Below are 13,171 nucleotides of genomic sequence, written 5' to 3'. Positions count from 1 at the left end.
TGAGTCCGACTTCTTCCCCTCCCACTACCTAATGATGTAGTCCTCCAAATTCCTATGGTTTGAACTCTATTGGAAGTTAAACTGAATTTAGGATTGCTTGAATGATATAGTCCTCTAACATTCTGAGTGTCATTTTTATCCCAGGATATTAAGATGCTTTGATTTGAAGAAGATAAATGGAGAGCACTAGGCCTAAAAATCTGGAAGACCTGAAATCCAGCCTCAGACGCTTACTAGCTATGTGATTTTGGACAAGTCACTTAAGCTTGTTTGCCTCAGTTTCCTTATCTGTAAAATGAGCTGGGGAAGGAAATGGCAAATCACTCAAGTATCTCTGCCAAGAAAACCCTAAATGGGGTCACAAAGAGTTGGATGTGACTGAAAATGACTGACCAACAAAACAACAACATCAAGATTCTTTATGGTATTAATCTAAAAGCTTGACTCCTTTTCACAGGAAAATGAATTTGGAGTTGCTAGCAAGGCAAAACTCTTCTCATTAGATTTACATCATCCAATAATAAAGCTAGAACTAGGGTCTTTTGCATGTCTTCCCTCCTCCATTATAGCTAAAGTCCCTTGCTATAGAGCCATGTGTACAATCCAATTCTCTCCAATATGTTGCCCAAGAATTATCTGGACCTTTCTCATTCTACCAAGTTGAGTCCCAGAACTCTCCTGGAATTCATTATTCTACATACCCTCAAACACTGGCTTTTTCTTTCATCTTTCATAAGAAACAGAGCTAGGGAAAGGACAGAATGAAAGCCCTGAAGATAGAAAGATCAAGGTTCAAGTCCCATTTCTGACACATACTGACAGTATTATCCTTATCAAGTTACTTAAACTTTCAGTATTTTAGGAAATCTAATTTGCAAAGAATATACCAATTTACATTGGTGCATTCCCATTTATCTGGGAGTTTCCTATAGCAATAAAATCTCATGTCAACTTCCTAACATGTTTGACCTGACTAGAATTGTAGATTTAGAACTAGAAGGGTCTTTAAAAACTATCCAGTCCAACTCTTTCATTTTTCAGGTAAGAAAACAAATCCAGAACTTGTACGTAGCCACACAGGCAATGATGAATAACAGAGTTGGTACTGTTCTTAGATGCTGTGACACCACACTGAGATCCAGAGAGTCTATATATTTGCTCAGTGGTATGCAGAAAATAAATAGAAAGCTGTATAATGGGAAAAGAAGGCAAATTGGTCATGTAGCAAGAACAAAGGATGATCAATGAACAACTCCAGTGATCCAAAGGTATTCATCCAATTTCAAAGGATCTAGAAAAAGTACCCTGTAAGGTTGAGGCTTTGTGCAGAACTTATGGAAAGATATGGCCAAGTCACATAGACAGGGATAGGTTGAGATCTACATTTCTACATTTTTATCCATGTTGATAATACAGACCTATAAAAGGAGCAAGTTGTTTGGATAACAAATATATGTAAAAGGAGCAAATTGATTGGTCAATTAATTCATAATGCAAGTAATGTTACAGGATAAATTAAGGAGTGAAGGGTCTAGTGGCAGGAAAACTAGGAAAAAATTATTTGCAAGTATTGAGAGTTTTCTGGTGTGAAGACAAGGATGATGACCCCAAAAATTGATATTAGAGATATTCTGAAAGAAGAATGCACAGTGAATGGACATAATAGATAAGGAAACAGATAAAATAAAGTTGACTATGGTTATAAGCACTTGAGACAATGGTGGCTCCACTAATAGAAAGAAGAAGGCTTCTAGAGAAAGTTGCATTTCACTAAAAGGTCACAGGAAGTAGAGCTGGAAGGATTAGTCCATCTAGTTTTTATAAAGCAGGAAAGGAAGTGACCTGTACCAAATCATACAGAAAGTATCAGGGTTAGGATTCAAATATGGAACTTCCTGAGGTAAGTGAGTGACACAGTGAATGAAGTATTCAATTTGAAATCACGGAAAGCGGCCTTAATCTAGTTGTGTGATCTTAGACAAATCAATGAATTGCAGTCTTACTTTTTTCTTTTCTTTTTTTAAAATTATTATAGCTTTTTATTTACAAGATATATGCATGGTAATTTTTTAGCATTGACAATTGCAAAACCCTTTGTTCCAGTTTTTCCCCTCCTTCTCCCATCCCTCCCCCAGATAGGAGATCGACCAATTTAGTCTTACTTTTTTCATCTGCAAAATGGACATTATAATAGTAGCTATCTTACAGAGTTTTTTTTTTTTTTAGAAACATGACATATGTAAGAGAGCTGACATATGTAAATCTTAAAATATTTTTAAAATGGTTATACTTATTATTATGACTTTAAAATCGGGGTTTTTTTCTATTATACCACACTGTATCCCTTATTACAGAATACCTTAATTTAAAGATATCAGTACCTAATAGAAAAAAGGCAAGGATAGACAAGCGTTCACAGTTTCCTTCAAACCAAGTATGGAGTGACCATGTATTATTTATTTCAGTCTTTTAAGCAGTGATTAATGTTAGATCGTCTTTTATGGACAACAGGGCATTTACCCTAAAGGATGTGGATAGATGAAAAGAGGGATCAGAGAGGGAGCAGCAGTGAGTTGCTATCATGGAAATTTTTATGTCTAGCTTTGTTGACCCAGCTCAAATGCTGGTGGACCTAAGGTCCCCATGACCATTGGATTGCATTTTGCATAACCCACTGTGTATATTAAAGTTGGAGGAAGAGTTGGCAAACTATTTATTCACTTTTGGGAAAGGCTTGGCAGAGGAGAAAAACCAATGATTGCAACATCTGTTATCAAAGATGCTGGCTGGCTCAAGAAGAAGGAGAGTTAGCAAATGTTGCTTCTTTGTTTCTGCAGTTAATCATTTTTTTGTTTCTGCTGTTAATCATTTATGAAATAATGATGCTTGAACACCTCATACTCCCTTCAACTCAGTCCTTGTTTTCCCACCCATGCACTTATACATCATTTTTCTACTTTCCTGGATCTCAGCCGTGGAGGAATAATATATCAACTCGTAGATATTCCTATAAACTCTACTCCATAGAGTTAGGGACTGTAAAAGATCACAGAAACTTCTCTCTACATGAACAACTATAACCTTTTGCTCCAGCTCTCCTGATTTTCAGCTGGCTAACTGCAGGTTAGTGGTTTATTATGTTTGTTAAAGATGCTTTGGAAGAGATGAAGACAGAAGAGTTTGGGGAGGTGAGAGGAGCAGATCATAGTAGCAGATGTTAAGTTGCCAGCAGGAGTCCAGGAAGTGCTGTTGAAATAGGTTTTTTGGTGGATTTTTCTGCTATTTTATACAGAGAGGGACTGAAACCCCAAAGATAAACAAGTTTCCAATGTCTCTACTGGAATATATAAGAAATAGAAAATCAGACTACCTTTCAGAGTGCTAACATGCAAAAATGTAGAATTGGAGAAGTTTTACTTTGATGACCTCACCTGCCTTTTGTTCATATTTTCCCTATCAGACTATACCATTGGATCTTGCTATACTTGCTATAAGAGTAATAGAGTATCAGTACTTTCATGCTGGTAATTACCTCAAAGAAGATAATTCTAAAAACTGTGCTAGTTACATAATCCAAAATCAATTAACAAGGAATTAATGAGCTTCAAGAACCTTGTCAGCCCTATAAAAAGCATGTCATAATCAATCAATAAGCATTTATTTGCTTGTTTATTGAAACAATTATTTAGATTTTTTCTTTTAAAAATTAATTTTTTCCTATTAACATGTATCTATTTATGCTTCTTCCCACATTCCTCTATTTTCTCCAGGAAAAAAAAAACTCTTATAATAAATGTACACAGCCAATCAAAACAAATTCATTGATTATATCCAAAAATAAATCTCAAGCTACATCCTGAGTCTATCATGCTCTGTCAAAAGGTAAGTAAGGTACTGAGTGAAAGCAGTGGAAAGAGAATTGATTCAGGAGAGAACTACGTTCAAATTCTAAATCTTGACACATTAGATAAGGAAATCATTTAACCTCTTTAAATCTGTCTTCTCTATAAATACTTGTATTGCAGTGTTGATGAAAGAGAAATATTTGTTGAACCCTTAAGGCATAATATAAATATAAACTAGCATAATATTCTAAGATTTCAGGGAAAGGAGGGCTCATTGAAGTCTAGAGTAGTTAGGAAAAGGTTCATGTAGGAAATGACTAATCAAGATAATTTATTGACATAATGGAAAGTAGAACCTTGGTCCACTGATTTCAACTCAAAAGCTCTTTTTGCTATATCACATTTCCTTGGGGGATCTTGAAGAATACAACTGGGGCTGAGGATAGATGTTGGAGAGTAAGGAGAAATTTGATTCTAAGTCAGAATAGAATTAAATTATGGAATCATATTGTTAGACCCAGGTAGATGGATTTAGACATCATGTCTTGGCATTTAGGGAACCCATGAAAGATTTCTGACCTGAGGAGTAACAAAATGAAAACAGTATTTTAGGAAGATAAATGAAGCGAAAGTATGCTGGAAGGACTAGAAAAGAAAGATGACTAGAGTTGGTAAAGCTAGTTAAATTGTTGTACTCATCTAAATTTCAAGTGTTGGTAGTTTGGCAAAGGTTATTCTGAGTGGGAAATGAGAGGAAGGGATAAATTTAAGAACATATTTGCAAAGGAAGAATGAACAGATATTGAAGGTGAATGACAGAAATGATTCAAGAGTTATTCCAAGGTTTTATGCTTTGGGTGGCAGAAGGAATTGGTCAACAGTAAAGTGAAAGAAGGAATGTTAGAGTGGAAGTTTGTTGGGGAAGATAGTATCAGAGTCTCTAAGTTCAAATCCCAGTTTTCCCACTTACTACCTGAGACCTTAAGCCAGCGAATTGTCTCATTTATGCTCTAGTTTTTCTCATCTATAAAATAGAAGAGCTAGACTTGATGGATACTGAGGTCCCTTTCACAGATGAATCTATGTTCCTATTACTTCCCTCTATATGTTTCAGTCTAGTCATAATAATCTCCTACCTATTTCTCACAGTGCTCTTCTTCATCTCCTTTCACTGTTACTTTGGACTTGCTGGCATCCATTATGTCCTCTCTTCTCATCTCCAACTCTTCAGGACTCAGGTCAAACACTACCTTCTGTGGGAGAACATTCCCAATCTTCTCAGAAAGCCTTTCTCTTAAAGGTTATCTTCCATCTACTCTGTAAATATTTTGTACCTACTTGTGTTTTTATTCATTTATATATTCTCTCCTCTCATCCCCTATCCTTGTATCTTCTTATTTTCCTGAATTTAGAAGATTATTTAATACATATATGTATGTATGCATGCATGCATGTATATATTATTGCCCTTTTCACCCATTCCTGATGAGAGTAGGATTCCAGAACTACCAGCCTTTCTCCTCTGTCCAATTCTTCTGTGTTAGTTCTTCCTCTTGCACCTCATTTGTATAACATAATTACTCTTTTAACCTTATCCTATAGTTTTGGTTTTTTTTAGAATCACATTATACATAGCTTTATCCCAATCTTTCTCTCAAACTTTTCAAGTATTAATGATATTCTTAGACATCCAGTTTACATTTCCATGGATAAAAACAAACAGATTGTCCTTCTTGGGTTCCTTGTAATTAACCTTTGATACTTACCTTATATTTCCCTTGGATCCTATATGTCAACTTTCTATTAAGTTCAAGTCTTTTTGCAACAAAATCCTGAAAGTCTAGCAATTCACTGAAGGGTTTTTTTTTTTTCCATCAGAATTATGCTTAACTTTGTTGGGTATTTTAGTTGTAACAGCAGTTCTTTTGCTTTTTGACATATAGTGTTCCAAGACTTGCGGTCTTTTAATGTGGCCTTTTTAGATCTTGTATGATTCTAATTATGGCTCTGCCATATTGGAATTAGTTTTTTCTTGTTACTCATAATATTTTCTCCTTGACCTGGGGTTTTTGGAATTTGGTTATAATATTACAAGAATATTATTACCTACAGGAGGTTTTTCTCATGTTATCTCTTTCAGGTGATATAGATGGGTTTTTTCAATTTTTATTTTTTCCTTTTGTTCCAACACTTCAGAACAATTTTCTTTAATTATTTTTTGTATTATTGTACCAAGATTCTTTTTTTTGGTCATAGCATTTCGGTCATTTGGCTATCCTTATATTTTGTCTTTTTGATTTGTTCTCCAGATCAATTGGTTTTCTCAAAGATGTTTAACATTCTTTTCTATTTTTTTCTTTCTTTCTTCACATATATATATATATATATATATATATATATATATGTATATATATATATATATATATAAAATTTTTTAGCTGGCTTTCCCTTGCCCAATTCTATTTTCAAGTACTCATTTACCTGTTCATTCTTTTTTTATTTTTTAATAGAAGCTTATAATTGTATTTAACTCTAGTTCTGAGATGTAGAGGATGGTACTTCTGATCCCAGGTCCTCTTTCATTTCTCCTCTCTAGCCTGGAACTGAAACCAAGAACCTCTTCTTCCTAGTGCCCACAGGCAGCAACATCTCTGAACCACTGCCTCTGCACTAACCCAGCATGTACTGATTCCTCCAGCAGCCCAGCAGGCTTCCTTTATCAGCAGAGATTTGCTCAATCTTCCCCAGATTCTCAACTCCCCACATTTCTTAAAGAATATTCCCCTACTGGGGCAGGGTGCCTCAGGGCTCACAGCTTGCTGTTTCAGGAGAAAGTAGCCAGGAGATGTTTACATTTCACTTGGCCAAAGCTTCATCCTGGGATATTTCTTGCAGATATTGTTCAATTGTTATAGCAGGACCACTGTTCTGCCCCAAGTCTTGTTTATTTTTACCACTCTATCTTTACCCTGAGGCACTATTTTGTTTGTGAAGGAGATTAAAAGAGCTTGGAATTTTCTGATCTATTCCATCATCTTCCCAGAATCCTCTCTGGACCACTGCTTAAAATGTTTTCAAATGCATAAAATAAAAAATGAAAGATTTTTTAAAGGGAATCAATTATGTTGGAATACAGATCTCAATAATTTAAGGAAATAAATTCATAGACCCTAGGCTAAGAAGGAAAGGATAAACAATGCCAGTATTTTTGCCAGGAAAACTCTATTGAGGTCATGACTGAACAACAACAAAAGGTTAAAAGATTTATGACTTAAGTGGAAAACAATGTATATCTATTTTTTTCTCAGTAGCTTAATAATGATAATTCACTGTATTTGAATATTGTATGAAAGGAATCATTTCATCATCTACATGAATGGGGATGGTTTTGTCATTCAGTTACAAAGATCAATCTTTTAGAGTGTTAGCTTTAAAATTTATAATTTTTCTCCAGTTTATTTTTTACTTTACAGACTTTTATTTCACTGAAGTCATAAATCACTAAAAATTCTTGGGAGAATCTAGCTTCCTTTAAAAAATACTATTAATCATTTACAATGAAATGTAAATATCCAGTCTTTTTCCTTGAGAATTTTCAATTCTAGTGTTCAAGAAACTGGAGGGGCTGTGTGATTTCTCACTTGCTCATCTGTGCTGACAATCTGGCCTATGAGCTCTGGGAACCCCCAAACTTAGAAACATTAGACTTTGCTTTTATCAAGAAGCCAAATTGCTGTACTAACTATCCCCATACATTCAATGGCGCATCTCCTTCTTTGCATAGGCTGTCTCTGTCTCCCATTCCTAGAATTATCCCTTCTTCACTTTGGTTTTATAGTGACAGTCATTGGATCAGTAATCTACAACTGAAAAGGACCTCAGAAATCATTTTATCCAATACCTTCCTTTTGTAGATTAGAAAATCAAAACCAAAATCAAAATTCTGTGATATTTCCAAATTCACACAAGCAAGAAGCCTTCAGAAGAGGATTACCACTCATGATCTTCAAGACCTTCATAAAACTTGCTAGAATTTTTAAGATCCTAGGAGAGACAATGGGAAAGCAACATGAATCCAATGCCTTTGTTAGGCACTAGAATAGTATTTAATTGGAGAAAATCAGTGATAAATATAAGAGCAAGCTTATTTTGATAAAGTGAAAAAAATACTAAGTCCAGAAGACCTGGGTTCCAGGCTTTCTTCAGATGTTTACTGCCTATGTGATATTGGAAAAGTTACTCACTTTGTTTATTTGTAAACTGATAGAGTAAGACTAGATGACCTCTAAGTTATCTTCCAATTTCAGAAATTTAATCCTACAGTCATATTTTGATATCAGCTCCTGTGGTGTTCTTGTTCTTTTTTATAATATAATTGTTCTCTGGGAGCAGGTTTCTTGGGGAGGTTTTCTGGAGGCAACCTTAGTTCCAAGTAATAATCACTGCAAATACAAATAATCTCCTTCCTTGATTCCAAGAGCTCTTGTAGCTTGTCTTTTGCTTCTGCCTCTGCTTTCTTCAACCTCCAAGCAGCACAAAGGTGGGAGATGGAATGAATCTAACTCCGCCTCCAAGAGTGGGCTTGTGGGCTTCTGTAACTCCCAGAGTGCTCTTTGACCCTGAGAGCTTCTTGCTTATATGCTGTTCATTGAGTACACACCAATCATTATATCACTTGGAAACCATTATTTGTTGTAGGATTAAATCAATTCTAAACTAGATTTAAATATTGTCTCCTCATTTCTACTTGGTACCTTGTTTCAAGTTCTGGGCCATAACATCTCCTTGTAAGATCAGATCAATCATACTGAACCATGCTAAATTAGGCAACTGAGTTATCACTTTGTAAGGATTCTAACAAGCTCCTACCTCCATCATTCCCTGGCTACTGTACTTCAAACCAGATCTCATTAAATCTTATTAGTGATTTGGTAATTTAGTCATTTAAGTTTCTATCTTTTGTTTTTCAACCTTCCAATGCTCACTCTTTTGTGTCCAATGTTTCCAGGATGTGCAGAGCAAACAAGTACTTGATGTTAGATTTTCTTATGACAATCTGCTTGCACCTTTGCTCCATCCCACCTAGATTGACATTGAAATACTTGGATTTATCTTTGCCCACAGGTTGTCTCCTGGTTCCTTTCCCCCGGAAACTTACTGCCTGGTTTTGTATCCCCATTCTTAGATTATCACTCTAAGCTATGTAGCTTTCTGGAATCTTTCAGATTCCATATTGCTTGAAGAATCTGACAGAATTCTACTGGTTCCCCTTTGACAATCTGACACTATAAAGAGATTAGTACATTAATCAAGATGAAAAATCACACTCATTATTTTTGTTTCATTGTTTGATGGTCTGCTGGTTTGCTCATGTATTATAATGTTTAGAAGTTTACTTGAAAAGAAGGCCAGCCTCACTGATCTATATTAACATTCATTCCTTTTGGAGCAATTTTTTCTATCTAGAGGTCACATTCCAATTTGCCAGGTATTTGATATAGTGGCCATCTTTAAAATCAGTTTAAACATTTGGGGCAATAGTTTTCTCATTTTATCTTTGAATTCTTTTAGGACTTCTGGGTAGATCTTAGTCTGTCCCCATTTTTTAAGTTTTTTTTTTTCAATTTAGTTTAAATGGCCATTATTTTACTGAATCATTTGAATGAATAAATTAAACATATACATTTCAAGGAATTATTGTGAAATTGGAATTTTACTAAGGATGATTTTGAGAATTCCTTTAGAGGTCTTCTCCTTTTCATTCCTAAGTTCTCCCTTTGTCAAATGACCACTTAGAACTTCCATTGATTCTTTTTTTTGAATTCCTCTCTTTTTGTATTTAAATGTTCTTCTTTTATTAACTTTAGAGTATTTTGAAAAGTATTCCTTCAAATGCTATATTGAAAAGCTCTATTATTACTTTATGTTTAGCCTGCCAAACCAAGTCATGTCAAAAAGCATTTATTATTAAATGCCTACTATGTGTTATAAATTAGGACCATGCTCTAAACCCAAATCACTTTAACTATCATTGATTTGCCAACAATAGGTTCCAGGCCCAGTCCCACTTTCTCATTGTTTGGGCCCTGATTGGCTTGGAGTGAATGCAAGAAATTGTTTCTATTTTGGTTAGAAATTCTGAGGGCCTCCCCCTCATATTTTGATGGTTTGTTTGTTTGCTTTTTGACTGGTAAAAGAGGCCATTCTCTGTGCCACAGATCACCTAAACTTTATCACTGATTGGTTATTGCTTGAGTCAAACTGAGACTAATTAAAGACTACCTTAAAAAGGTCAAGATCTCTCACTGCATCCAAGGCCATCTTTAGTCATTCTGGTCTATATCTTGCCACTGGATCCAGATGGTTTTGGAGGAGAAAGTGAGGTTGGTGACTTTATATAGCCCTCCTTTACTCAAATCCAGTTTACTTACATGTCAAGGCATCACCTCCCTGATGTCTCTTTTGAGAATCAAGGAAAACAACAACAAATACCTTGTTTATGCCTATTTGTGTGTGTGTTATTTCCCCTATTAGTTCATGAGATGCTTGAGGGAATGGACCATTCTTGCTCTTTCTTTATATTCCCAGAGTTGAGAACTGATGCCAGTCACAGAGTAATATATAATAAATGATTGCTAGTTGGGTGATGGACTAATGGGAAGCTTTTGCTGGTGATTATCAAGTCTTACCATATGAACAATTACTTTATCCATCACATTAGATTAGCGTGGTTGATGACAGTAGGTCAATTTGGTTGAAACTTGGTCAATTCTCCTGCTGGAGATATTTTAGGAGATTGGGTGGGATGACAATCTATCTCAATCTTGCCTTTATAGTCCCAATTTCAGGTTGTAAGCACAAGCAGGGGGAAAGATATCCAAGGAAAAGGTCTGGGCAGATCTGACTCCAAGGTCAAGGTTCCCTGCATGCTTATGTTCAGTGGAGCCCCATAGGATAAATCTAATGTTGTTCAGTTGTTTTCAGTCATGTCCTACTTTTCATGATCCTATTTGGGGTTTTCTTGGCAAAGATCCTAGAGTAGCTTGCCATTTCCCTTTCTAGTTCATTTTATAGATGAGAAAACTGGAGCAAACAGGGCTAAGTGACTTGTCCAGAGTCATATAGCTATTAAGTGTCTAAAGCTGGATTTGAACTTAGGAAAATGAGTCTTCTTGACTCCAGGCCCAACACTCTATCCACTTCACACATTTTTTTAGAAGATACCTAGTAAATTTTTTAATGTTTTTTTCTTGTTTGTTTAAAATATTTAAAAAATATTTGTATTAAAGCTTTTTAATTTTCAAAGCATATGCATGGATAATTTTTCAACATTAACCCCTGTGAAACCTTGTATTTCAAATATTCCCTGCCTTCTCCTACCCCTTCCTCTAAATGGCAAGCAATCCAATACATGCATAACATTTTTTAAAAAATAATTTAAAGTAGCTATTATATCCCTCAGACTCTCCTTTTCTAGATAAGCTCTCAGGAAATACTTCATGGATGATGTGGGAATTGGAGCTGATCTTGGAGAATAGCACTACAAATATCCTGTGCTGCTCAGAGCTAAGAGTTAGGATTGGGGACTTGCAGCACAACGGCCCACTCCCCTCCTCTTATACTGCTACTTTCTGCAACACATCCAAATTCTAAATGTGACCATCAAGTGATGTAGTACAATATCAAAGAACCATCTACTGAACTTCCAATCTTTGAAGGAAGGCCACAAGAAACTGATACAATTAGTTTTACCTATGTTTTAGATTGTTTTGGAGTGTAGGGAACTCCCCACCAAAAAAAACTCCCTCTCCTAATGCAGAACAATATCTGCTTTATAACTTATAAGTCTGAGAGTTATTTGGGACAATTTGCCTATAGTTAAATATCCAGTCTGGTGGTCTCAGAATTAGATTTGGGACTTGGACCAAGGGCTGCTTAATTCCAGGCTGATTCTTTTTCCATTCTGGTTATGCTGAAAAACTGGTTTTTATGCTGGTGCTGGTTTTGTTGGAGAGCCTTCTTTTCTATTATCCTCAAGTTTCTGGTTGATTTTTGAATCAGCTTTGGGTTAGAAATCATTTGCTATTTTTTTCTCATTGGATTTCTTGATCATTCTTTGGTCTAGTATAATTTTCAGATTTTGTTAAAATAGGAACACAAGAGCTGGGTAACCTACATCTAAATGGGTATCTCGGCAAGAATTCTAATTTTTTTTTAAACACAAATAAAATTCAGCAATTAAGTTTTTCAGCTGTCCTGCTTTTCAGTAATTCTTTCTGGAATTTCTTTTTCTGTCCATTTCAAAAGAAATTCCTTAATGACCTTATTCTTTTTTTTTCTTTGATTCTCCAATCTCTTTCCCTCTTTTCTTTCTCAAGCCCCAAACTCATCAATTCAAACAGAAAAACAGAGCTATTCTGTAAAATATTCATAATCTAACAACAAAAATTATCACATTGGCCAGGTCCAAAATGAATATCATATTCTGTATCTTGAATATGTTTCATCAGTAATAGTTGATGTGTTTTCTTATCTACTTGGTGTTGTGGTTGGTCATTGCATTGAGTTGTCTTAAGTCTTATAAAGTTGTTTTACTTTTTAATGTTGTTATTACATAAAGATTTTCCTGGTTTTGCTCACATTACTATGCATCAATTCATACAAACCATCTCTGTTTTTTTGAAACTATCCCTTTCATCATTTCTTATGGGATAAAAATACTAATTACATTCACATGCCACAGTTTTTTGACCATTCCTAAATTCCTAAAAGTTGTTTCCTACTTTTAACTATTTCAAAAGAGCTGCTTTCCATATTTTTTTAATACATATGAGTTTTTTCCTTTTTTCTTTGACATGTTCGCTTATAGGTCTTGAAGCAATGTAGCTGGCTCCAAGGATATGTAATAGAAATCCTTTTAAAATATCTCAATTTCTGCTTGCAGATATGTAGGATTTAGAAAGGAAGCAAGAGTACAGTATAGGTAGAGGCATTGAGATGGAAGTGTGCATGAAACTTTGGCAGGAAGGGGCAATGAAGAGACCATCTTAATTGAAGAATAGTTAATATAAAGTTCAATAGAAAATAGGCATAAAATTGGATAGGAAATGATGAATAGGTCAACGATGACAGCTCACATTTGTAAAACATTTTAATATTTATGAACTTTTCCTAAAATCTAGCTCCATTAGTTAGTATTGTAGACAGAGTCAGAATACTTGAGTTTGGGTTTTAGTTCTATGTCCTTTGGTGAATTATTTTATCTGTTATCTCAATTGTATGATGAGGGGAAATAATAAAGGCAACAACCCCAGAGTTGTGAAGAC

General features: G+C 35.0%; 1 long non-coding RNA gene across 1 annotated transcript in view; it reads right to left on the bottom strand.

Moving 5' to 3' along the window:
• Positions 1-13,171, bottom strand: part of LOC127562624 (uncharacterized) — a 315,428-nt gene that overhangs the window by 103,862 nt on the left and 198,395 nt on the right. The gene's annotated exons all lie outside the window — the stretch shown is intronic.

Source organism: Antechinus flavipes, chromosome 4, assembly GCF_016432865.1.
Source record: "Antechinus flavipes isolate AdamAnt ecotype Samford, QLD, Australia chromosome 4, AdamAnt_v2, whole genome shotgun sequence".
Classification (NCBI taxonomy): Eukaryota; Metazoa; Chordata; class Mammalia; order Dasyuromorphia; family Dasyuridae; genus Antechinus; species Antechinus flavipes.
This window is presented reverse-complemented; position numbering and strand designations above follow the sequence as displayed.